Consider the following 25,948-nt stretch of genomic DNA (forward strand, 5'->3'; position numbering starts at 1 on the left):
TTAAATTAAATGTATCTGCAGAACTCAAGCATCCATTCCCCTGCACGTGACCTGAACGAAGGAAGGAACGAACAGAGGCACTGTTGAAAGGCGAGTGACAGTGTCCCTTCAAACACACCACCAGGTGGCCAACAGAGATGAGAACAAATTCTCAAGCAGAGACAGCTGGAAGCCTCTGGAACTGGGTCCAGAAAACAGTTAGGAAAGTAACCAACTACATCTCAACAGCTCACTGAAACCATGATTAAACAAAAGCCACAAGAATCAGACCCAGGCTGCAGTTCAGCAGTAAAGCATTTACCCAGCACCCATAGGCCATGGGGTCATCCCATCCAACATCAAAAATAATAGATCAATGGATAGTTGGTAGATAGATAGATAGATAGATAGATAGATAGGTAGGTAGGTAGGTAGATAAATGGTAGGTAGGTAGGTAGATACTCTGAGACACAGGCTACTCGGGTCACACGGGCAAAAGTTGCGGGAAAAGTGAACTTCACCTTACGACAGACAGAAGGGCTCAGACTGAATTGTTTCGTGACCATTAGTCACAGCCAGGATCAGGAGCAACATGAAAGAAGATGGCAGCATGGGGAAAGAACTGATAATCCCAATGTGAGGCGTCAGAAGGCCTTGCTTCTAACTGTCCTGTGCCTTAGGGAAGGCTAGCACCAGACAGGAGAGTTCTCCAGTCTGTTTCCTAGAGTCCACAGCCCTGGGCTGACTCACACATCCCTGTCTAGGTGGCAGACCCTGGTGGTGGAATGAGCCCCATCTGCAGCAATCACTGTCATTCCAGTGACAGAAATAGGAAGCGGGTGATCTGAATGCTACCTCTACCTCCACACTCTCTCGTGGAGAGGGGACCAGGGAGCACCTGGGCCTGCCTCTTGCTTTCTTTTAACTGCCAAGTCCCAGTGAAATTGTTAGCCTTGTATAATGTACCCAATTACTGAAGGAAAGCAAGTTACCCACTCTTGTGTTTCCCTCAGCTGGCAAGCAACAAAATAGTGTCTTTCCCCATTTGGGTAATTTCTCTCCTGATGAAAATTACTTCCAGATCCTGTGTTTTCTGTAGTTTGCATTTTTCATCCTACATGAAACCCAGAGCAGAAAGGAAGGGAAGGAAAAGGACTCAACATTTTAAACGCCAAACACACACACACACACACACACACACACACACACACACACACGTAAAGTGCAGTCACAGAGCCTGAGTATGATGGATAAATAAAAAAAAAACATAAGATAGGGGCTGGAGAGATGGCTCAGCAGTTAAAAGCACCAACTACTCTCCAGAGGTCCTGAGTTCAAATCCCAGCAACCACATGGTGGCTCACAACCATCTGTAATGGGATCTGACACCCTCTTCTGGTGTGTCTGAAGACAGCTACAGTGTACTTACATATAATAAACAAATAAATCTAAAATAAAGGAATAAGATCAAGCCAAGGCTGTGTCTTGACACATTAATGTCCATATATATGTAGAATTATGTATAGACATTAGATATATATGGACATGCAAGCCTTAGGTAATGAATGGCTTTTTGGTTGGCTTTCTTGTAAGGTCAAATGGGTTTTCAGCTCACTATGTAACTTACACTGTTCTCAAAGAGCAATTCTGCCTCTACCATTAACCCCAACTCATAAGCCAAAAATACATCTCCTAATGTCCCCCCATGTTAGGAGAAAACTCTAGAGGGTGAGACTTTCATCCTACCAACTAGCTGGTCAAAATCAAAGGCAGCAAGTGTGCAGGAGGAAACATGGAGTCTCTTGGCTTTCCCTGACCTCCGGATTACTCCTTTCCACGTGTCACTAAGGAAACCCCAGTCGGCAAAGAAGAGCAATCGTTTTACCTAAATGCAAATAACTAAGCTTATCACAAAACAAAAAAGATGTGAACAAGATACAGGAGAGGGACCTAGACAGGAGGAGAGGCTGGCAGAGGCAGGAAGGGGGAGGGGCGGATCAGGATCCATGGCATGTCTGCATGGAATCGTCTAACACAGGTAATACGAAAGAAAGAAAGAAAGAAAGAAAGAAAGAAAGAAAGAAAGAAAGAAAGAAAGAAAGAAAGAAAGAAAGAAGGAAGGAAGGAAGGAAGGAAGGAAGGAAGGAAGGAAGGAAGGAAGGAAGGAAGGAAGGAAGGAAGGAAGGAAAGAAAGAAAGAAAGAAAGAAAGAAAGAAAGAAAGAAAGAAAGAAAGAAAGAAAGAAAGAAAGAAAGAAAGAAAGATCACTCTGCCCTGAAGAGCGACTTCTGGCGAAACCAACAGAAACACTGGAATACCAGGAGGAAATGTTCACAGCACTACCAGAGAGCTGTGCGGCAGCAAAACTCCCAAGCCCATGGCCCTGAAGGTCACTCCAGAGACAGAAACAGAAAGCCCACTGGCTGGACCTGCATGTCTAACAACAAAAGAATGGATTTTTAAGATGTGGTATCAACACAAACGGGCTTCTTTTCATTCATAAATAAGAATAAAGTCCTTATCATTTGTAGGGAAATGGGGGCCACTGAAAATAATCAATAAATCAAGTTAAGCCAGTCTCATTCCCCAATTTATAATGGACTAACTTCCCAATTAAACCCATCACCTTAAGTAAAAAAACGCACCTCTTATACCTGACCTACTAAAGCTCAGGATTCACTCTGCTGAGCACTGTGGACCACTGTAGAGCACTGGCATGCTTCCCTGATGACTGGGCGACTGATAGTGAGCTGTCTGTCATTCATCAGTGCACTATGCACATAATTGGTGTGTACCCCCATTCCATGGAAGCCCCAAATTCACAATTCCAATGTGGTCTACACCCTTGTAAAAACTGAAGAGTCTAAGTTAAACCATCCTAATCCCAGGGCAATTATCTTACAGATAGACCCTGAACATAACAACATCCTTAGTTATTCCCCCCACCCCCACTATCTTCAGGCATCACAGTTCGCTGGTTCAGATCCCGACTCACCCCATCCCAGACAAAGCGGGAGCTGTACATCACATACCACTGAATCTCCCTAGGGCACCTCCGAAGGCCACACTCCCAACCATATAACAAGTGATATCTTAAAAGAATAAATGGGACTCACCCAAAATTTCAACCCACTCAAAAAAAAATGTACTATGAAGAACGGCAAACATGCTGAATGCATGAACACGGTTTGACCCGTTGGACTTCTGTAAACACATTAGAAAAGTAATAGTTCTTAGCCCAAAGCTAGAATCACAGGCCCTATCAGCGACCTGCTTTTTCCACCATGGCCAGAGGCCTCAGTTGAAGAGGTTCCTCAGCTGGCTTGCAAGCAGCCAGTGGCAGCATCCTCTACTGTGCCCTCTCCTGTAAGGCCATCGGACATTCAGTCCATGTCAACTGCTCCTCTCAGCATTCTGACATTACACGCCCTCCCTGTCTGGTTTCTCTTCTCCATTACAGCACTTCCTTTTTCCGTCAAAGCTGCCGGCCCTCATTACACGGATTAACACTGCTTAATCATCTGAAAACCACACTTCTAACCAGGGCTCTGCTCTCCACTGATTACCTGGGATCTCAGGTGCCCTCCCCTGAGCCTAACCCAAGTTTCTGGGAGAGATTTTTTTTTTCTTTCCAAATCATGAAAGCGATGACAAGCAGTCCCTCACCTACCCCCACTCTGGTTCATTCATTCAGTGAGAAAATCAAACTCTACAGCGCATCGACTAAGGCCTGTGCTCTGTGCTCTCTGGCCCCTTCCCAAGCTAAACACTTATGCAAGTCCCACTCCACTGCTGTCTGGACTGAACACGGACCAGGGCACCCAGCTATTGTGGAGTTTTCCTTCTGTTTACCCACTGTCAAGTGGGTATTTCCCAGGCAGCCTCTCCTCATCCCACAGAGACTGGCAGCAACCACTCTACCCCCACCTAGGCAACCAAATGTAACATCAAAGGAGCTCCGGAATGGCCATCTGTCCCTGCCACGCCAATGTTTATGCAATGTGGGCAGGAGAGAGTTGAGCCAGAGGAAGTGTCCCGAGCATCCATCCCAAAGCTCCAAGACCCTTAACCATATAAACCACAGACCGACGCCACCCAGGGCCTTCCATCCAGATGGCCTCCTACTCCTAAAAAGACTAGAGCGCCATGTGACTTATCTGGGGGAACTCAAAGAGCCCGTGGACAAATATCTAAAACTAAAGCAAGATTCCTAATTCTACAGCTTTCCAAATATCATCTACCCACTCGCTGAGACATTCCCAGTCATGGTGTTTCAAGTATCACTTACTTTACCCAATTCACAAAACACTAAAGACCTTGTCAGGACAGAACCAAACACAAAGTTCCAGAGTCAGTGTGACATCATCAACAAAGGCCCTCCTTCTCTCCAGAGTGGATGTGACATCAAAGGCTCTGCTCCTCCCTAGTCAATGTGACATCATCATCAAAAGCCCTGCTTCTCTCTAGAGTCAATGTGACATCATCACCAAAGGCCCTACTTCTCTTTAGAACAGAAGGTCTGTTGCAAGGGGACAGAAGTGAACAGAGATGAGTTCAGTGCAGCTATGTGGGTTCTGTCTCTGGATTCAAAGAAGAGACTCTCACATGGCACAGAAAGGAAGTTCGCTCACATGGCCTGACCCTGTATCTACCTCTCTGCATCCATACATCCAACCAGCTGTAGACTAAAAGCACTTGAGGAAAAAACCATACCTCTGTACAACACAAGTACAGATAAAATGTTTGTCATTGTTCTCTAAATAATACTGTGTAATAGTTTCACAGGCAGACAGTGCCATGGGGACTTGAACATCTGCGTGTTTTGAGATGCAAAGTGAAGATCTTGGAACTCATCTCCCTGCCCCGCACTTTGCAGAATGCCAGGTACACAGTAGGTGCTCAATGTATGTAGTCTATTTGTTTCTTTAAAGACAGGTTCTCACTAAGTAGCCTAGCTGGCCTGGAACCTGCTATGTACACCAGGCTGGCTTCAAACTCCCAGACATCAGTGTGTTTTGCTGGGATTAGATGTGCACTGCTGTGGTACCCAGAATGTAATCTCCTTCCTTTGGTTTTCTGACTTCCAGGCTGACTGGCCATCTTTCCACTACCTTACAATGAAGGACACACCCAAGAGGCAGAGCATGTCTGGTATGTGGTTGAGATTGCTGTGGACTATGGCTGGCCACCAGATAAAACTCTCAACACACTGAATTCCAACTGATAATATTTCAGACAGGAGGATGGAGCAAGACTCTTGGCAAGATTATCTTCCCATTTCCACAGAACAGGCTTAGCTACAGGCCTGAGCACTGGGAGCAAATGGACATTATTCATCACATAAACCTGCCTTGGCTCCCTGGGGGTGGGTGGCTGGGCTCTGCACTGGCAGCCAAGGGATGATGCATCCATCCATCCATCGCTTCATTCAGCTGGAGCAGCTGCAGTGTGAACACACGCGAGCTCAGACAAGCACAGGCTCCCTCAGGTCTGCCCCTGGCCTCCTTTAATGAAGCTCCTTCACCCCGGTGTTTCCCTCACTGGAAGAAACAAACTACACTGCTCTGGATGTCTCTGGGCGGGTTTTAGGTGACCTCCAAAGACTTCTTAGGTGGGAAAGAGCCCGAAAGATTTGCAACACAGGAGCTGGAGAGATGGCTCAGGGGTTAAGAGCACTGACTGCTCTTCCAGAGGTCCTGAGTTCAAATCCCAGCAACCACATGGTGGCTCACAACCATCTGGAATGGGATCTGATGTCCTTTTCTGGTGTGTCTGAAGACAGCTACAGTGTACTCATATACATAAAATAAATAAATTATATATGTGTGTGTGTGTGTGTGTGTGTGTGTATACATTGTATACGAGTACACTTTGTTTGTTTTGTTTTTTGAGACAGGGTTTCTCTGTGTAGCCCTGGCTGGCCTGGAACTCACTCTGTAGACCAGGCTGGCCTCAAACTCAGAAATCCGCCTGCCTCTGCCTCCCAAGTGCTGGGATTAAAGGCGTGCGCCACCACCGCCCGGCTTATAAAATAATTCTTTAAAGAAACAAACAAGCAACCTGTTGCTCTGCTCTTGCTCTTCCTCACCGCTCCTGCTCTCTCCCAATTCCCTCCCCCTCCCCCCTCTCCATGTGCTCATGGCCGGCCTCTACTCCTCTGCCTTTCTCTGCCTCTACTACTCTCTCAACCCCCCTTCCCATGCCTAAATAAACTCTAGTCTATACTAAAAAAATAAAAAATAAAAAATAAAAAAAAAAAAAGATTTGCAGCACAGTTTCAGGGTGGAAGGTATTCAAGGGAAAGGCTGGGCAGGCAACACTGGGAACTGGGAGTAAATGGAGCCTGGAGAAGGAAGGCAGCAGGAAGTAGTTGACCTTGGAGAGAGGTGACAATGGCTGAGTGGAGAGCTAGGGGAAGATTGCTCCGGGAAAGCAAGGCCACCATGCCCTGACACAGTCTTGGAAGACTGATGGGAGAGCAGCCTCTCCTGAGGCACTCAAGCAAACCAAGAAGCCAGGGCGATTCCTGCAAAGGAGAGTTTAAGGGAAAGAACGACCATCAGTCCCACAGTCGAGGAGCCCTCAGGGCGCCTTAGTTGGGAAAACGGACTGTAGAGCAAGGGGCCCAGGGTCTGCAGCAGTGGAGCTCTGCCATATCCCAGCTTTATTGCTCTAAGTAACTGACATATGCCTGAGTCATGATATGGAAGGCCATGGAGGAACAGAGGCCACAGGAAGTCCATGGGGAAGGGACAGGAGAAGCCTAGGTGCTGGCTGTGGAAAAGGTCTCACAAAGGAAGAAATGAGGGTTTGGGGAGTCCTGAGTACTTGATCAAGTCCTCCCACAGAAAGAGACTGGGTCCCAAGGGTAAGGGACAGGAGACAGGCAGAGTGCATTACCACACAGGGGCAATTGTTGCTGACGTCATCCCTACCTCTTCTTGGGAAAAGCACATAACCCAATTAGGGTCACACAGTGTGACAAAAACACCCAAGGAGCTTTCTCCGGCAGCTGCTGGGCAAGTCAGAGGGGAGTGGCTACGGCTGGCTCTGGATTCTGGCAGGGAGGAGCAACCTGCAATACTGGAAGAACAGGTTGAAGCAGGGCTCACAGCAGGACCAGGAATGCCGGTGGGAAATCTCAGAAGCTGCAGGGGTCTGTCGGGCCTCAGGAAGCAGCCACCATTCTGGTTTCTACTTTGTTCAAAGCCGGAGGCACCCACCAGCATCTTACCAAAACCTGCTTAAGTTAACATTAAAAGAAAAGGAAAATGGGCTTGGGTACATTCATGAGCAGCAGGCAAACCTGGGAAGCACAATATAGAAGCTCACATTGCTCAAAAGTTCCTAAAAAAAAAAAAAAGTTATTTATGTGTGTGAGTGTTTGTCCTAGATGTATGTAACTGCACCAGGTGTGTGCCAGATGTCTGTAGAGGCCAGAAGAGGACATGGGATCCCTTGGAACTAGCATTATGGACAGCTGTGAGCCACCACATGGGTACTGGGAACTGAACCCACGTCCTCTGAAAGAACAGCAGATGCTCTTATCTGCTAAGCCATTGCTCCATCAAAAAAAGTACCTCTTGGTGACGATCATTGTCTCCCACTAAAGGTAAATGGGAACTAGAGTGACACCACTGTCCCCAGTCACAGGGGGGAAATGAAGTGTGTGTGTGACCCTTCCAAGGAACAAAGTTATCTCTTTGAAGCCTTCCTCCTCTAAGTGACTCAGGCATGTTTTAGTGCCAGATCCTTTCTGGTCACACACAATGAAACTGTCCGGTCTGACCACAGCAATGACACTCCCACGAAATGGCATGCTTTCCCCAAGCACGTTCTGCAGGTAGAAGACGACGGAGCCTCTCTCATTTAATATGATCCTACAGGCTTCAAACACGCACATTGGAATACCAGGTTTCCCCCAGTGTTGTCAAATCTGTTCCTTCTTCCCCTTTCCTGACACCAGACAAGCAGGCAAAAAGGGAAGCAGGGAGCACAGAGGGAGGCAGTCAACCTCTAAAGTCACCAAACAACGCAACAGGAGACTGTGCCAGGAGAATAGAAACGTCCATCCCCAGAGCCAGTCACCAACACAAAACATTCCATTGTGTCTGTGCTGCACTCCAAGACAGTAAAGATGCAAAGGCCGTGGAGGTCAAATGCTTATTCTGTAAACACCATACTTACCCCAGGCCAAACAGAAGAGCCTTGGTCAAGATCTCCAAAGGTGCCATCTGAAGGTGCTGCTCAAGTCCTGAGTGAGGGACTAGACTTGTCTCCGGGACTGTCCCCTCCCTTCCTCTTCCTCAGCCTTCCTTTCAGATCTGGAAAGGTGGGTTTCAGTCCGCAGTGGTTCTACCTGTCAGAACAGACAGAGACTGGGGTTAGGCTCCTTTTGCATATATTTCAGAAACGCGGGTATGGGTGTTGCTTAACAGTTTGCTCCAATCCGATTCTGATCTGCATAGATGTTCCTTAAGCATAAAGATCAACTACTCAAAGCAGCTTCAGGAAGTCCCTGAAACTGACCAGATTCACTAGGTCCCTCCCTGTAAGGGTAAGCAGTAAGAGAGAAGATTCCTAGACAATCCAAGCTGCCTAAAAGACTCTGAGACCAGACCAGCTGCCTGGGAGAAGCAGAAACCAGCTGAGCTGCCTGGAAGGTTTAGACCAGCGTCACTTGGAAAGGACTCTGTCCAACCTGTTGAGCTGCCTATAGGCTGTGCAGTGTGCTCCAGGTTCCCAGCTTTTTTAGCTGTCACCATGCTGGGGTGGGCTTTGGTGATACAGCTGTCTTTACAGGAATCATTTCTGCTCCTGTAAGTAACCCCTCCCCCATATCCCTGTAAGCAGCCTCAGTAAAACTCACTGGCTTGCCAAGCTGGACTTTGGTGCTCATGAGATCCCTATCCAGAGTAAGGAGCTGTGTGTGCCTAGTCTTCCCAGGAAACGTTTTGTCAGGCAAGAGGACACAGAAAAAGCACCTCACACGTCACAGACAGTCCTTTTGTTTTGAGTACTACGTGAATGCTTGGGAAAGCAACTGGTGTTTAAAGAATCCAGCGGATGTTTCCAGGCCCTTATTCTCTTAGGCTTTGCAGAGGACAGCACTGAAGTATCTGCCCATCCCATTTCACTGCCTGTGGAAACACCAGGATGCTAAATGAAACTCTATGATCAGGAGAAAGTCTTGAATCTTCGCTAAAACATCATGTAAACAAAACTTCCCAAAAGTGGTGATATCTGCCCCCCTCCCCCCAACTCTCACCAGTTAAACACTATAACACCAGCTCACGCGCACTCAATGAGGGGCAAGGCACGTGTGAGAACCCCACCTTCCATCCCTCTCTCCCTCTAGCAACCACTGGAATGAAACAGCACCAGCACGGACAGCCTAGCAGAGCAGACAGGCTGGACCAAGAGCAGATGTCGTCCTTGAAGAGAATTCCACACCTGAAGCTCATCAGTTACAATCTATCCTTGGGTGCAACAGAGAATGACTACCCCTGTACAATAATGAAATGAATACTACTCCAGCTAACCACCACTCCCCGGAGGGCTCACCACCACCCCCACTCCATTCATTCCCCCCCTCACCCATGCCCCCCACCCCACCCCCGGCCCCCAGGTCTGCCCCTTATAACTCCAGATGCATAAATACGATGCACAAATCATACCATACCCTCCCGAGGACCTAGTTGACAATCCCTAAGAAGATCAAGAGGCTTGGGGTTGGAGGACCTCAAAATCCAACATTCCTTTCTAAAACCCAGGCTGTGGCCTCTGCCCTAAACTCACTCACTCTCACCCCACCCCCACCCCCCAGCTCAGCTGCTCAGCTGTGACATAAGCATGCTCGCCTGGTCATGGCTCAATGTGCCACTCTTGTTGAGAAGGATATGAAAGGAAGGTAGAGAGAAAAATGAGATGAACTAAAAAGAATAGTAATCCCAGGGAGGTATGGTAAACACTGGACAGAAGGAGGCAGTCACTTTGCCATCACCTAACTAGGAAACTAAGATTAAGACACAGGAAATGTAAAAGGTATCCCTGGTGAGCTACCCACTCCTAGTGAGGAGGGAACAGATAGGGAGAACACTTTATTCCATTCCCAATTCTATTTTCTCCTTTCCCGTTATTCTGATAGGCAGTCAGAGAGAAGTGCTGAGACTGCAAGTATGACCAGAGAGGACTAGAAACAGGAGACCCTCAGTGAACTGCCATTCATGAAGAGCCTACTTGCGCCACAGCCACAAGTAGCTTGTGTGTTTACATCCTCACTGGAGAGAGGGACATTCAGAGCTTAAGCATTATCCTGAGACCTCACAGCTAACTGGCAGAGTCAGAAAGGCTGCTCTAAACTTCAGAACACTCAGGCTCATGCATTAAATATGAACAGAAATGAAATGTTCCTCCCCAGTCATTACCACAAATTTGTCTACTCTTGCCCAAGGTAAACGTGTATTGCCGAGAGGGCTGAACGCTTCCACACTCCACACAGTAAATCACCTCGCAGCCTCGTGCACACTCTGGCTGGATGCTTCTAAAACAATTTCACAGGGTGTGCCCCAGTGAATACACAAAACCCACCTTGGAACAATTTGGCCTAATATGTATGATGCTCACAAACAGAAGGTATGCTTTAACGAGCAGAAAAACACGATCAACGTCAAAGACAAGTACATAATGTCTTCCTCCTTACAGCAGAGGGACTCAGCTGCTTGTTTACAAAGGATCTTGTAAAACCTTTTTGACAGCATCCAATAGGCAGAATTTTTTAGATGTACATTTCAATGTTTTTATTTTAGGAAGGAGGTGGGCTTTGTGTGTCAAGTACAAACCCACGTTGGTTCTTCCAACAGCAATAAAACTGACATGTTAATAAGAAAATGCACACAGGTGGAAGAGTGTGACTTAGTGGTATGACACTTGCCAGGATATCATGGATTTAGCACCAGTAAACACACACACACACACAGGAGAGAGAGACAGAGACAGAGACAGAGAGACAGAGAGAGAGAGAGACAGAGGGAGAGGATGAACAAATATAACCAATGCCAAGAATGAAAAAGAAAACATTTTTATATATGCTTCAGTCTTTAAAAACAATCTATCCAATGTAATTGCATACCAATATATTTTAAACCTTACAAGAACTGGGAAACCTCCAATGAAAATTAGTTACTAAAACAAACAATGTCAGTGGTCCTATAGATCTGTGACTAACTGTATTCAGAACTTTAAAAGCATATAAAACAAACAGAGCCAAACCAGGAAGGAGGGGGAGGGGGGCCAAAAGAAGACTACCACACAAGAGCTGGAGCTTTCCAGACACTTAGGGGTCCTACAGCACAATCAACCCCAGCTCTGTCCACCCACAGTGAGCACTTCATCTGTCACTCGCCACTTCCCCTTTCTCTCCGGGTCACTGTTCCATGAATCGCATCCATTACTCAGTATTGCCCTGGCCATCACAAGATCCAGTTCAGCTGCCTCCTGCAGAGCGGCAGACAACCGGTTCCTCAGAAGTAGGTGCAACACCACCATGCCCACAGCCACCTACCTACTGAGCTGTTTCTGGATCCACAGAAGAGCTAGCAGGTGTGACAGCTTGGGCCATGCCACCTGTCCGTTCACACACACACACACACACACACACACCCAGGTCTAGTTTGGTCAGAGAGTCATTCCTTTACATGTAGATCTTTACCCTTCAAGGAAGCAGAAGGTTCCCGGCTGCCTGCTTCTCTGATTTGCAATACCAGAATGGAAGAGACAGCCGAGCCATCCTACCTGACACTAGGAAAATGACCAGATCAGCTAAGAACACCTCCTATTCCACTCTCTTCAAACTAGGAAAGAGTTTGTTGCAAAATGGATAGTTAGTTACAAACCTAAGAGCCAGCCATCTCAGTCACCTTTCTTACTATAAAAGTAATTTCATGAAGGATTAGCTAGTAACAAACATATAAAAATCCTGGCTCCAATGCATCACCAAATCACTGATGAGATCGGAAATATGCAAAACAGGTATGTCAGCCTCAAAACTTCCTTTGACTTCACACAGCAATCAAAGACCACATACCCAAGAAAGTGTGCTGAAAACAAAAATCAGGACGGGGGTATGTGTGTGGCAGGGGGAGTGGGGGTCCGAGTTTATGCTTTGCTAGGATACTGTCTCTTACAAAGACCCCAAACCCGGTGCCACCCTTCAGCCAAACTTCCTCTCTTCACCCCACCCCAAATTTGATTAGGCAATGAATCAGATCAACCAGCTGCGGCTGAAAAACTCACATCTAAAAAGAAGTTCCAGATTAAAAAAAAAAAAAAACAACAGTTCTCCCCCTCCCCCTCCCCCTCCCCATGCCAAAGGGGCTTTTAGCTCAACTAGCCTAATTGCAAAACTAGTGGGAAACGGGAGACTTCCAGACCCTCATTCCAGAAGTCCCATCCAGGTGTTGGTCCGGAGCCAAAGCTCAGAACACCCCTACCCCCACCCCAAGGAAACCAGTCCAGCCTAGAATCCCAGCCCTCTCCTTCGCATTCCCTCCACCCACCACCGACCCCTACCCCATACACCTCCTAATCGCCCGAGGCTCACACAGCACGGTGGGTTTCCGGCAGGAGGCATCCCTGGTGGATGCCAAGATCAATCTCACTGCCTCTTTCCCGTTTTTCATACAATGATCCTCGCTTAGGCAAGAGAGACTGATGAAGTTTTCCAGCCTCTTTTCCCGGAGAGTCAGAACCCGCGTGGCAGACTGCTTCTCACAGCACAACTGAGAAGCGCAGCGCTCTGGGCGCAGCATAGAAACTAAGCAGTGCCAGGACTCTGGCCATTCAGTCTCCCAGCCCCAGACCACAGTAAAGAGTTCCGGGGCTCCCACCCATCCTCGGCACAGCCTCACGCAGCAGCTTTCCCCCGGGTACCCAGCGCCAGAAGACTGCGGGTAGAAAATGGATTGAATTTTCCGAAGCTCACCCGCTGCTTAGCGAGGCTCACACTCCCGGCCGCCTTTCCATCTCTCCAACTTCCAGTTACTGAAATCAGGAAGCTGTAGCCTTCCCCGCTGCCGGCGAGGGAGTGGGTGTAACTTGTGAAGTTTCTTGCTATGATGAATCTGGTCATTTGGGTGTGTTGGAGAGGGCCCAGGGCGGCGGCAGCTCTGGCTCCTCCTCCACCTCCCTCCTCTCCTCCTCCTCCTCCTCCTCCTCCTCCTCCTCCTCCTCCTCCTCCTCCTCCTCCTCCTCCATCCTCGCCTTCCTCTCCGCCCCTTTCTTCAATTAAATTCTCGCCTTTGGCGTTCCCTTGCCTAGCTGAGGACTCTGCTGGCTGTCGTTCAGTTCCAGCACCCTGCTCCGCCACATCCTTGAGATTTCTTCCCATAGGGTCTTAACTATTTTACAAGTGAAACTGAGCTGTCTGCACAAAGCATAGGCTCTTGTTTGCTGTCACCTGCAGACATCTTGGTATCTCCTAAAGGATAACTACACCCCCTTACCTGCTCCCACAGGAGCGGAACCCTGGATAGTTTGCTAGACAGAGACATAATTCCTAAACACTTGCTTAAACATAGAAATCAGACAAGGGAGAAAGGAGAAAAACAAAAACAAAACAAACCCTTTTTAAAACCAGTGCTAACTGCTAACACAGTGCAGAAAATCCTCTAGAAGTTCTTCTCTCTTGCTGGCCCTCTAACACAAATCCGCCATATGTTTGATTCCCATGAACAACATTTATAGGACAGTTTCTAAAAATTGCAGAGGAAACCCGCTAACTTCCTTCTCCCTCACTCCAAAGAGTACTCCTCTCCTGGCTTCACCTTGGTTTCCAAACATTAGTTTCATTAAATAAAACTTCTTTTTTTTTTTAAGATTTATTTATTGATTATATGTGAGTACACTGTAGCTGTCTTCAGACACTCCAGAAGAGGGAGTCAGATCTCGTTACAGATGGTTGTGAGCCACCATGTGGTTGCTGGGATTTGAACTCCGGACCTTTGGAAGAGCAGTCGGGTGCTCTTACCCACTGAGCCATCTCACCAGCCCTAAATAAAACTTCTAATGGCCAGTGATAAAAAGAAGCCTCGGGTGTGGCCGGTCAGAGGAAGGAAGCATCATGATGTAGGAAGGTGGGTATCTGCGGCACAAAGCAGAGAGCTTTTCTGACGTGGCTGCAGCAGTCATGGCTGAAATTGACAGGTGAATAAAGCATTATCACTGTATAAGGTTGTTAGCTGTAGCAAAAGTCAAAGATATTGGAGCTAGAGAGATGGTTCAGAGGTTAAGAGCATTGCCTGCTCTTCCAGAGGTTCTGAGTTCAAGTCCCAGCAACCACATGGTGCCTCACAGCCATCTGGAATGGGATCTGATGCCCTCTTCTGGTGTGTCTGAGGACAGCTACTTGTACTCATATAAATGAGATAAAGAAGACCCCTGTCCCCACGCAAGGGACTTTCCTCAAATATATGGACCACAAAAAATAGAAATGCAGTAATCATTAAAGGGATTATAGTGACTCGAACACCAACCGGAATCAGGCAGGCAGGCAGGCAGGCAGGCAGCCATTGGTAAGAAAGGGATCTACAGTGTTTGCCAAGCAGACAAGAGGACCCGAATAAGCCCTGCCCCCAGAGAAAAATCCAAAACATCCAGGCACACTGGCTGGCACTCACCAGTATAGTATTGTGAAGACAAGGATTGCTGGCCAGTAGAGGTGACTGTGAGCCTCAAGATCATAAAGTGGAGAACGACTGAAGAGACATCCAAGGTCAGCCTCTGACCTCCTCAGACTAACACCGGAATGAAAAGGTACATGTGTACACAGGCGCACACACATACACACAGGCACACACACACGAGCACACACAGGCACACATACGAGCACACACAAGCTCACAGAGGCACACACACACGAGCACACACATACACACAGGCGCACACATACACACAGGCACACACACATGAGCACACACAGGCACACAGAGGCACACATACGAGCACACATATACACACAGGTACACACACACGAGCACACACAGGCACACATACGAGCACACACATACACACAGGCGCACACACATACACACAGGCACACACACACGAGCACACACACACAGGTACACACACATACACATAGGTACACACACACGAGCACACACATACACACAGGCACACACACGAGCACACACATATACACAGGCACACACACATACACAGAGTTACACAAACGCAATATAACTCCCAGAGAAACAGTGATCAGAGTTAGTGTGGTGGAAACCATGAGTTTTAAACATGACAGATATATGCCCACACACATAAGAAAGACGTGTCTAGCTAATCTTTATGATATTGGTAATCTGCACAGAGGTTGACATAAGACAACTAAGGAAGAAAACAAACGTCACCACGCCCATGCATAGGTCTGAGGGGGCAAAATGAAGTATCTCCAAGGAGCAAGGTGACCACACCCCAAAGGGTACTTGTAAGTATGTATAGATGCTTTCCATCTTCCCAACCTGGGGAGAGAATCCACTAGGAAGAATATGGGATGCTGCCAAACAGCCTACAACATACAGAACAGCCCCCATAACAAAGGACCAGCCAGCCATGAGAGCCCACAGTGCTGATCTAAGAAAGCCCAAGACAGAAGTGTCACCATCGGTGCAGTCTACTGCTTTGCCCACCCCTGTGGTACCATCAATATTACAGTCTCTAGGAATATCGTCCTCCTTCTTTTGCACCGATTAGCATTGGATGGCTGAGAGCCATATCTGGAGGCTAGACAGAAGCGAGGAGCCAGGTCAGCAACAGGAAGGCCCTTGGTGTGGGGTGCAGACTCAGAGTCCACCAGAGCACAGTTAGTGAATAACCAAACTGGGGTGAGAAGATGATTAGAATGACCATACCAGCTTTAGAATGATTGCTAGCCCAGGCGGGGGAAAGGGTCATGCTATACACTGAGCCATGTGACATCACAGAGGCAGCGGAAGAGCTCCATCAGTCATCTCAGCATTGGCAAGCACTGGCCTACGCCAGAACAGGAAGGGTGTTTAATCTTGTTCCAGTTTTATCAGAAGAATGTGACAAATCGCTAACGGGTAAAAAAAAAAAAAAAAAGAGCTCCATGGTCCACGTGGAAAACGCATCGCTCCCTAAGAAGTTTCTTCAAGTTTTATCTTATTCCCAATTCACATATAGCGGTATAAATTTGTCAGGTACAAGGTAATGTCCCCATGCCTGTGTATGGAGCATGATGCTCAAGTCGGGGTGATTAATAGATCCGCCACCTCAGTGCACCTCACTGGCTCTGGTAAACATTCAACTCCCTGCTGCCCAGCTGCCTTGAAGGATACAATGCATCATTGACTACTGTCTGCTGTGCCCTAGATTCTTGAACTAACTGTGGCTTTACATGTACCCTTTGGCTAGTCTCTCCCTCCCCACCCCACCCCCGCCCCGCCTCCCCCCAGGCTTCCTCCAGTTCCTGGTGACCCCTGGTGACCATTATTATACTATCTGTCCCAGGGTGAATGAGAATGTCCCCCACGTAGACCCCCACATCTCAATGCTGAGGTCCCAGCTGGTGGCACGGTTGGGGAGGTGGCAGAGCCTTGCTGAAGGAAGTGCACTGCAGGCAGGAGCCAGGCTCTGAGGTTTGAGTGCCTCACCACCTCCAGTTCACTCTCTCTGCTTCTGCTTTTGCCTAAGGACGGGATCCCTCAGCTTCTTGGTCTGGTTAGCTCCCTTCACCTCCCTGAGTCCCCCATGAAGGACTCCTCCCTCGCAACAACCATAGGCCATAGGAGTTGCTTGAAAACATGATAAGGAGAGCTTAAAGGGCCTCTGGGACAGGCATTGTGTTGGAGGCAATGTCACCGGGTGGGCTGTAAGAGTTCATCGCTGGGCTCTAATTCCTGTTTGCTTTATTTCCTGTGTGTGGATAAAGATGTGACCCACCAGCTTCCTGCTCCTGCGGACAAGTCTCACCATTATAGAATCCAACCTTCTGGGACCAAAACTCAGACACTTTCTCCATGAGTCCTTGGGTCATGACGTTTGTTTCAAAGCAATGGGAAGTAACTAAAACTCTATCCCGAGAAGTGTGTCCTGTAACTTTCGGATCCCACAGACTTTCAGTTCTTCCTTCTGAGGTGATTTAATTTCTCCCTGGAAGGAGAGGAAAGGTGGTGGCATTTGTCTGGTGTTTTACCCAGTTCTTCCCAGGAGGTGGCTGGCTCAGTTTTGATGAAGCCACACGGAGGCACGGGATGAGCTTATGCTGGACTGAGTCAGCTCTCATCCCCCTCTCTGTATCTCAGGCCTGAAAGTGGAGCTCCCTACGGCTGGTTCCAGAGACCACCAGAGACTCCTTGAAGTCTAGCCTGAGACATCCATGAGGATAGAATTAGCACCTAACACCTGCTGTTGTCATTTAGTGCCTGGGAATTTTCAAAAGACCCGGATAAGCGGCTGCTGACACGGAAAACCACCAACATCTGAACAGAGAAGCCTCTGGGCTGAGTGGCCCTCTCAGAAGAACAGCACTTCTCACCAAACATGTGCTCATGTGGTTGGAAGGGCTGTTCAGGGAGAGCCAAGCTGGAAGACCCACCACACATCAGACCACAATGACCAGCCCTCTTCAACTTCCCAGCATCTTAACCTGAAATTGAACATTCACAGGGTTTTTCCTTCTCTCTGAAAAAAGTCATATGTATTTAGGAAAAGAAAGCAGAAATGAAGTTATGACCCTCACCAGAGGCAACAGACTTGGGCATAAATATATAGTATTTCTGAGCCAAAGAAACCATGTCCAGTAGAGGGAGTACCATCTGGCCCTCAAGAGTTTCTCCAGATCAGCATCACTGTGGGGGTGATGCTAACTGACCCAAGTCACAAAAATACTCTGCTGTATTAGTCAAAGAGAAAACACCCTGTATGATATTTTTGAGACATCGAGGCTTTGGTGCCCTTAAAAGCTCTCTGCATAGCAGCTGGATGCTACCACAGTAGCCAGCACAATAAACATGGTAGAAAACCACACGGAGAAAAACACGGAGAAATACCCAGAAAAGGCTCAACCTCTCTGTTACCAAACTGTGTCAGTTAAGTTCATGAATACCAGCTGGCTGTGGCAGGAGTGTATGTAATTCCAGCAGTTTGCAGTCTACAGCTGGAGGTCAGGACTCCCAGCTACTATGGACTAGAGAGCAAGACTAAAAGGAAAGGAAAAGGGAAAAGCAACCATGCTGAGGTTTGCCCAGGCCTAACCTTGGCAAAAATTAGTCAGCTCAGTCCTTAGCTTGCTGTTGCATACATTAGGCTTGTAAGAGTGGACTTTAAACCTTTCTGTCCTGTTCAATGCAACAGTGTCATTGGTAAAACACGGTCCTCTGGATTTCTGTTTAAAGATCAAGGATCTAGCCAGCTTCCCCCACTCGACCACAACTAATGGAGGTAACATCCACAGCCTAGAGCGGGAGCCTTCAGTGATGTTTACCTCCACAGTGACCAGCTCAAGGAGAGAGAGCGGAGGAGGACTCCCAAGGACAAAGTCTGAAGTGTTCACACCAGCCTGCTTGGTACCTAACAACGACCTGTCTGCAGTGAGGCTGGAGAGCAGTGTCCACCTCCTTATATCAACTGATGCCCCTCGAGGGTGTTGCGCAACAGCCAGTATGTACAATTCTAAATACACATCTCCTCAGGCCGGTGGGACCACCACGGAAGGGGTGCGGGCACCATGGAAAGGTGCCCTGTAGCTAGCTACAGACTAACTGTCAAAACCAATCGTTTTATCTCTGAAACGGGTCCGAGGGCTAAATACGAATTCATGCCTCCTGCTCTGGTGCTGGGTGGTCTGTGGATCTGCTAAGGAACAAGGAATGTTTCAGGGTCCTTATTGTGGCCCAGAAGAGGCCTTCCTCCTCTCTGAGAGATGGCCAGGTTTCTTCACCCTCACAGGCAATGTCTTATGTACAGTACAGGTACTAGTTAAATCTCATTTGATAGAATATTCACAGGCTCACATGAAACCCTGTGCAACCCAACTTAGCAATTCCTTATGGCATTCTCTCTCTCTCTCTCTCTCTCTCTCTCTCTCTCTCTCTCTCTCTCTCTCTCTCTCCTGAATGCTTGATAAAGATGTGGGGCTTTCCTCACAGAATATAACATCAAAGAAAGAGGCCAAGAGGACACTAATGGCCTTTCGTGCTACCTCCAGAGTGCCCTGCTGGGACAGTGTGGGCAGTTCCCCGGAATCCTAGGCTTCAATTTTCTCAGCGATCAAATCACGCTGGCCAATTTACTCCTTTCCGTACCCCTAGTTCCATCTCCCAACTATATTTTTTTCCATGATTTGAAAACTCCAATTTCTGTCACTAACTCAATTTAGATTTCCTCACAGAAGAACCACTTTTAACACATCAAAATAAAAAGTTTCAGACTTGCCAGTGGCCCACATACTAGCAACTGAAGCCAGATCTGTAACACGAAGGGTGATGGGGGAAAGACAGGAAAGGCAAGGTGGAGGGGAAAACCCGAGATCCCTTAGTGACCGTAGTACAACATATGGGACCAGATGCCATCCTGCCCACATGCAAGCAGTGGGCCCGTGGATTCCAAGGATGCTCTGCGCTCTTCACAGGAGGTGCATGTGGCTTGTGGAGGCAGAGCATCTGGGCTTTCCCTGGTGTGGGATCTCTCAGACACCTCTCTGCTCAGCAGTAATGAGCCACAATCATTGTCGCGGGCACTGAGAGTAAGACACCACAGAAGACCTGAAAGACGAGGATTAGGGCACAGCCCTGCCTCCTCTCAGGGAAGTGGTGGACTCTTGGGTGGGTGGGAGAATTCCCACTGGGGAGGGCAAGAGCGTGAAAGACAGCCACTTCCTCCAGCCCAGGCTGCAGCAACAACCAGACACGTGCCAAAGACAGCTACATTCTTTCCCCTCCAGTGAAATGAGGAGGGGCGGGGATAACTATTGACAAAGAATGCATGGATTTATGGGGTTACAGGGCACATGCACAATACTTCTCTAAGTGGTAAGGAGGAACATTAGTATGCCCAGATCGTTTTCAGTCATGCAGCAACCCCAGAGAGTACCTCAAGCAACCTCGGTGTCTGCGACATGACCATGTCAGGCTCTGGTGTGGGCTGGGTGGAGATGGGAGGACCTATAAGACTTAAGAGCTAAAAACAAAAGTTGGTTAAGTCCTCCCAGAAAGCCCCTACTATGAGGTAGCAACAAAAACAGCTTTGCAGGAGAGCAACGGAGACACACACACACAGTCTGAACAATTCAAAACACATCTGTATTTGCTAATCGTGGAATAGAATTATTTCATACCTTCCAAATTAGACATACTGCACGGTACTATAAGAAAAGGAGATGGGATTCTCGGTAACTTTGGATAAGGAAAGAGAAACCAAGCCGCAGGGAAGGCATGAGCGAAAAGGACCACAGCCTAACGTCTCAGGTGCAACACCTGACACCTGACAGAGTTCTCAAGTAAAATTAAAATTAGGCAGCTTCTTATAAATGATAGCTACAGACTGCCCTGAGGAGAACTCACTGGTCTTTCCCTCTCATCTAGGAATGTAGACGTTAGCTCGTAGCATCCCTAGAATGCCTCGCCACTATTTCCTCTGAAATCGGTTATTTCCAATCAGGAAACACACCATCTCAGATATAAGACTTGTAGTAAGGTGACAGACACACAGGGGTCCCGGGTCCCGGTATGAGGGAGGGGACAAGGTGGATGGAGTAAGCCGCTGGCTTAGTCAGGCTCACAGACATAAGCAAAGGCAGCTTCACCCAGACCAGCTAGTAAAGTCCGGCAGCATGCTCCAGCACTCAAGTCGCCAGCATAAGTCGCTTCTCCACAAACTGACCAGTGAAAGCACCACAGGAATACAGAAGTTGGGGCTCCAACACAGTATAGGGGGGAAAGTAATATCCATTCAGCAACTGCAGAACTCATAAGCAAATCATGAGAAGTGGGTGCACGAGAACCGTCTCGGCCCAGCCATAGACAGGCAAGGGGCTAGACACCCAGGACAGGAGGCACTCAGTCAGGATGGCCGAAGGCAATCTCACTCACCAGCTGCCAGCATCCTCCCAGATAACTACTGTGGAAGACTCAGCCAGGTGGCAAGGAAGCCTGCTGGGGACACTGGACAGAGGCATGCAAACCAAGAAATCATTTCAGCAAGCTTGTTATAGACAAAGCTTTCCCTAGGTCCTACCACTGAAATCCCATGAAACTAACACTGGGCCTCTGAACCACAGCAGAGCATCGTGGCTTACACTTGCTCGTGAATATTCATTGCAGCCCTGAGGTGGGAACAATCCAGGCACCCACAGTGTCTCAAGGTTTTACTGGTGTGAACAGGTACCATGACCAAGGCAACTCTTATAAGGACAACCTGTAATTGGGGCTGGCTTACAGGTTCAGAGGTTCAGTCCATTATCATCAAGGTGGGAACATGACAGCATCCAGGCAGGCATGGTGCAGGAGTTGCTGAGAGTTCTACATCTTCATCTCAAGGCATCTAGTGGAAGACTAACTTCCAGACAGCTAGGACTAGGGGATTAAAGCCCACACCCACAGTGACACACCAAGGCTCCACCTCCAAATAGTGCCACTCCCTGGGCCAAGCAGATACAAACCATCACATGGTTTCATATGCATAGCCATTGAAAGGCTGACATTCTTAGAAGCAACACAACATCAATGGCCCTACATTCCATCATTCCAGGTACACAGAAAAGTCTTGGCATAGATAGCATGCAGTGGTTTGAGAGAAAAAGGCTACCACAGGCTCTTCTGTCGACTGCTTGGCCCCTACTTGGTAGGACTGTTCTGGGAAGGGTTAGAAGGTATGGCCTTGTTGGTGGAGGTGTGTCACTGAGGAATACCTGGGCTCTGAAGTTTCAAAAAGCCCACCTCAGATCTAGCCTGTTGTTTTCTGCTTCCAATTTCCGGATAAGGTGTAAGCTCTTAGCTACTACTGTTCTAGAGCCATGGTCCACACAGCCATTGCCACACATGGCCATGGTGGGCTAGCCCTCTCAGACGGTAGGTAAGTCTCCAATTAAATCTTTGTGTTTTAAGTTGCCGAGGTCACGATGTCTCTTTGCAGCAATAAGGCAGTAACTGAGACAAGCAGCAATGGTTGCACAACATAAGATATGTAATTCATGTCGTTGAACTATATATTATATATTAAAGCATTATTAATTAGAATAGCAGTAACTGTGTTAAACAGACTTTAAGATTTTTATAATTTTATGAAACGTGAAAACTTATTTAGATCAGGTGTACGTTGTTTTTCAAACACTACGGATCGAGCGGAGCCCCGCCTCACTGAGGGCTCTGCAGAGCGTAGCCCCGCCTCTCTCAGGGCTCTGCAGAGTGTAGCCCCATCTTATTTCCTGACTGTCCCTTCTCTCTGTCACATCACCTTCGTCTTCACCTCCACCTCACACCCAGAAGACTCTCTCACTGAGTCAAGTGAGACTGTCTCAAGTATCAAATTAAATCAAGACGATAAAGAGTCAAAGAGGCATGCCCTGTGGCAGTATGCCAGCTGTCAAGGCAAACATTGCATATTTCATGGGGCCTTATGTCCAACAACCTTTGTGAATCCCAAATTTCAAAGAAGATCGAGAAACCAGAATGGGTTATTCATGAGGGATCAGAGTGAGAGAAATGAATCAAATACGAATTATTAACTAGGAACATTTGTATGAGACATGTTCAGCCCACACTCAGGCCCTCTTAACAGCTGTGACCAGAGGGGCAAAGACACAGAAGATGCCAGGCAGCTTAAGTGAGAGCCCTGGACAGCACCGGGCTCTCAGGCCCCCACCTGTATAACAGGGGCACAACAATAACAATGTTTCCCTCTGAGTTGGTGTGAGATCGTTTCTACGAGGAAGGCAATCGCTTGCTTCTTGTCCACTTTCTCCATAAAAACCACTACACTCATATCGGTACCTGGTCCTCCGGACTAATTCAGCACAGATTGGTGACTAGATCCATTTCCATTTTACAGGCAGAGATTAAAGCACAGAAAGGCTCAGTGAAAGTCCAAAGCCACCCAAAAGGAGGAATTGAATCTGAAATTCTAACCTAGCCTTTGTGAAGCTGGAATCCAGCCCTCCCCAGCCCCACCACTACACCTGGGTGGCCAACCACCCTGCCCTCAGGAACTGCAGCATAGTCACAGCCCAGGGGTTTCCCCTTTACAATCCTCGTCTCTTGTGGCATCATCTTCGGGTTCTACGTATAGAAGTCAGAGCACTTAACATGCCTCCCAGAGCCTGCTTCCCCACAAGGACCTCATCCACCTTTCAGGGCCAGATGCAGCCTGTGGGAAGCATGGGCAAGGGTTTGCAACAAAGCTCCGTCACGTGAATCATCACGGCGTCTACCAGAGATGCATGGAGAAGATATGGAACCTGAGCAAGCCAAGTTGGGTAATGAGCAAGAGGATGAGTAACGCACTGGTAGGAAGTGGATGAATGTGTTCTCTGGGCCTGTTCACCAAAGCAAGGTCTGCAAGAGCCAGCTCACAGGCTGGCGGTAAGGGTGGGTCAGTCGGTGGCTACTTTATACTGACCTATTTGCAACACCTGCCTCATGTCCTGATGCTGCATTTCCTGCACACAATGAGCAGAATCTCTATTCAACCAGCTCAGACACTCTCAGACTTCCCAGAGAAACAAGGCAGGCGGCCCACACATGGGGGGTGGGGGGTGGGGGGCTGGTGGTATGCCATTCCTGGTGCAGGTCCTAGGAGGTACCCATCCCAAAATGCTGTGAGGTAGACCCTACCAGAAGGTTGACAAACATCTTACCGCATCATCTGAACCCCCAAAGCTAGCCTCCATCCTCCAGTGCGTGGTGGTCGCCAAGAGGAACGATGTCTCATTTAGGGGCCCCCAGCGCTGCTAGGCTGTCAGTATCTGACTTTTACTTTCTCAGCGGCCACGCAACCACACACCTTGCTGAAAGCTCAGGCTTGTGATTCAGACCTTCTCGGTGCTCTTAAGGCCAGGCACCTGGGAACCTTTGTTCTCTTCCTGGCCACAGATGAGCTTGGCTTATTAAAGAACAGCTGTAACCCTGACAGGTGTAACTTTCCACCGGGAAAACTGACTCAGATCAGCGGCTCTGAGGTCAGCTGCCTCCAGGAGGGATAACCACCAGCCACTGCTCCCTCAAAGCCCGCCTCCCCAACTCCCACAAAAATCGAAGGTATCTGTTCACACACTGCCCGTTCCCACTTTGACAGATTTATGTGAGCATACCGGCTCAGGCTGCTGCAATGACCACAAGTGATATCCCTGGCCCTTAGCATTAATTTGGGGTTTTATTTTCCTAAGGCCATGCCACCAACTAGATCAACCGCCCATGGAGACTTGTTCCTGCCTGTACAGATATCTGATGTTAGGCATTAGATCCTTGCTCAAAGACAACTCTAACCCCTACTACATCTTCTTTCTTTATGCTTTCTCAAAACACACTATAAACACTTTATACTTTGGCTGTATTTGTTTACTGATCACACACACACAGGCACACACACACACAACTAGACCAAAAGCTCTACAAACACAGCTACCCTTGCCACTTCTGCTCACGGTAGACGTGCCTAGACTAGTGCTTGCTACCCTCAGTAAATGACTGACTCATCACCACCTGACAGCCACTCCACATCAGAAGCACAATCCAAAACTCCCAAGCCTAAAGTCTCTCCTGTAACCACAGAAGCCACTTCAGTCGGAAGCAGAAACAGCAAGGACAGGGACGGACTAGGACGAGAAATATGCAGCACTTAAGCATCACCTAAATAGGAAGGATTCCTGGCATGCATCAAAACACACGCTGAGCATTTTCCAAGGCTTGGCATGCTAGATCTTTGAAGAGCATAGCTTAAAAACAGAATGGGAGAACGATGCTAGTAATTCCTGTGCGCTATCAGTATCCTGCATCCCAGCTTCAGCTCAGCAGCCCCTCATCCCCAGGCGACATATCAGGAGTTTTGACATCCACGGACCTTCAAAATCCACATCTTGAAAGTGAAGGCGGTGGAGTGGTTAGTTCATGACAGCGTGGCCCACACACTTGGGATTAGCCCTTCGTGACCCATGTCTCATTTGTGCTTTCCACTGATGGAAGGCATAGAAGTCTAGGAGGAAGTGGGCCCTCACCAGTGAACTCTGCCAGCACCTTTATCTTAGACTCTTCAGCTTTGAGACATTAAAGAAACAAAACGTTTGCTATTTGAAAGCCATCGGCCTGCCCAGACTATGGAACTCTGTAGAGCCTAGAACCCAACCCAAACAATCTTCACATCGGTGGCCATGTCCACAAAGCCACGTCCCCTTCCTTCAGAAACTGACTGAGGGGCTGGAGAGGTGGTTCAGGTGGCACATACTCCTCTTGCAGAAGATCCGAGTTTGGATCCCACCATAAGAGGCAGACTTGTCTTCAAAGACAGCTAATGGGCCAAGGGCTAGCATCCTGTAGACCTTCCTTATCTTATTAAAACACTTGTGGTACTTGCCTATTTGCCCAAAGCCTGAATCCTAGACTTTCCTAAAACTTGACTCTTTATTATATCTGTCTGTCCCCTTTGGACACTCCTCAGATTGATAATGATCCCAGAAGAGAAAGTTTCTTAGCAACTTACGAGAAGGACTCGACAAGCATCTCAGTGAGTAGGTAACTCTGTGTGTAACAAGGAAAGTTACAAGGAGTGATGAAGGATTTCCTTGGTAGCTGGGACATCTGGGAACCCCGATACACAGGTCTGCAGGTGCTGATGCAACCTCACGCACCTCAGTGGCAGTCCCTTTAACCTAGTCAGGGCTTTGTTCTAACCTGCTGGTGCCAAGAAGCACCAGACCGGACACCGCCCTGCAAGGGAATTGCTCGTGGATGAGCAAAGCAGTT

The 25,948-nt window shown here is 48.1% G+C and overlaps 1 protein-coding gene across 6 annotated transcripts in view; it reads right to left on the reverse strand.

The window, feature by feature from the left end:
* Tiam1 (TIAM Rac1 associated GEF 1) overlaps window positions 1-25,948 on the reverse strand; it is a 349,838-nt gene that overhangs the window by 162,520 nt on the left and 161,370 nt on the right. For 4 of the 6 annotated variants that reach the window (XM_029470566.2, XM_029470562.2, XM_029470564.2 and 1 more), the window contains one exon: window positions 8,166-8,337. The gene's annotated coding sequence lies outside the window, so the exon portion shown is untranslated. Of the gene's footprint in view, window positions 1-8,165; window positions 8,338-12,960; window positions 13,064-25,948 lie in introns of those variants that run through there. The other 2 variants (XM_085832509.1, XM_029470563.2) reach the window with 1 other exon arrangement.

Source organism: Mus caroli, unplaced genomic scaffold (assembly GCF_978045245.1).
Source record: "Mus caroli unplaced genomic scaffold, Mus_caroli_1 scaffold_17, whole genome shotgun sequence".
Lineage (NCBI taxonomy): Eukaryota > Metazoa > Chordata > Mammalia > Rodentia > Muridae > Mus > Mus caroli.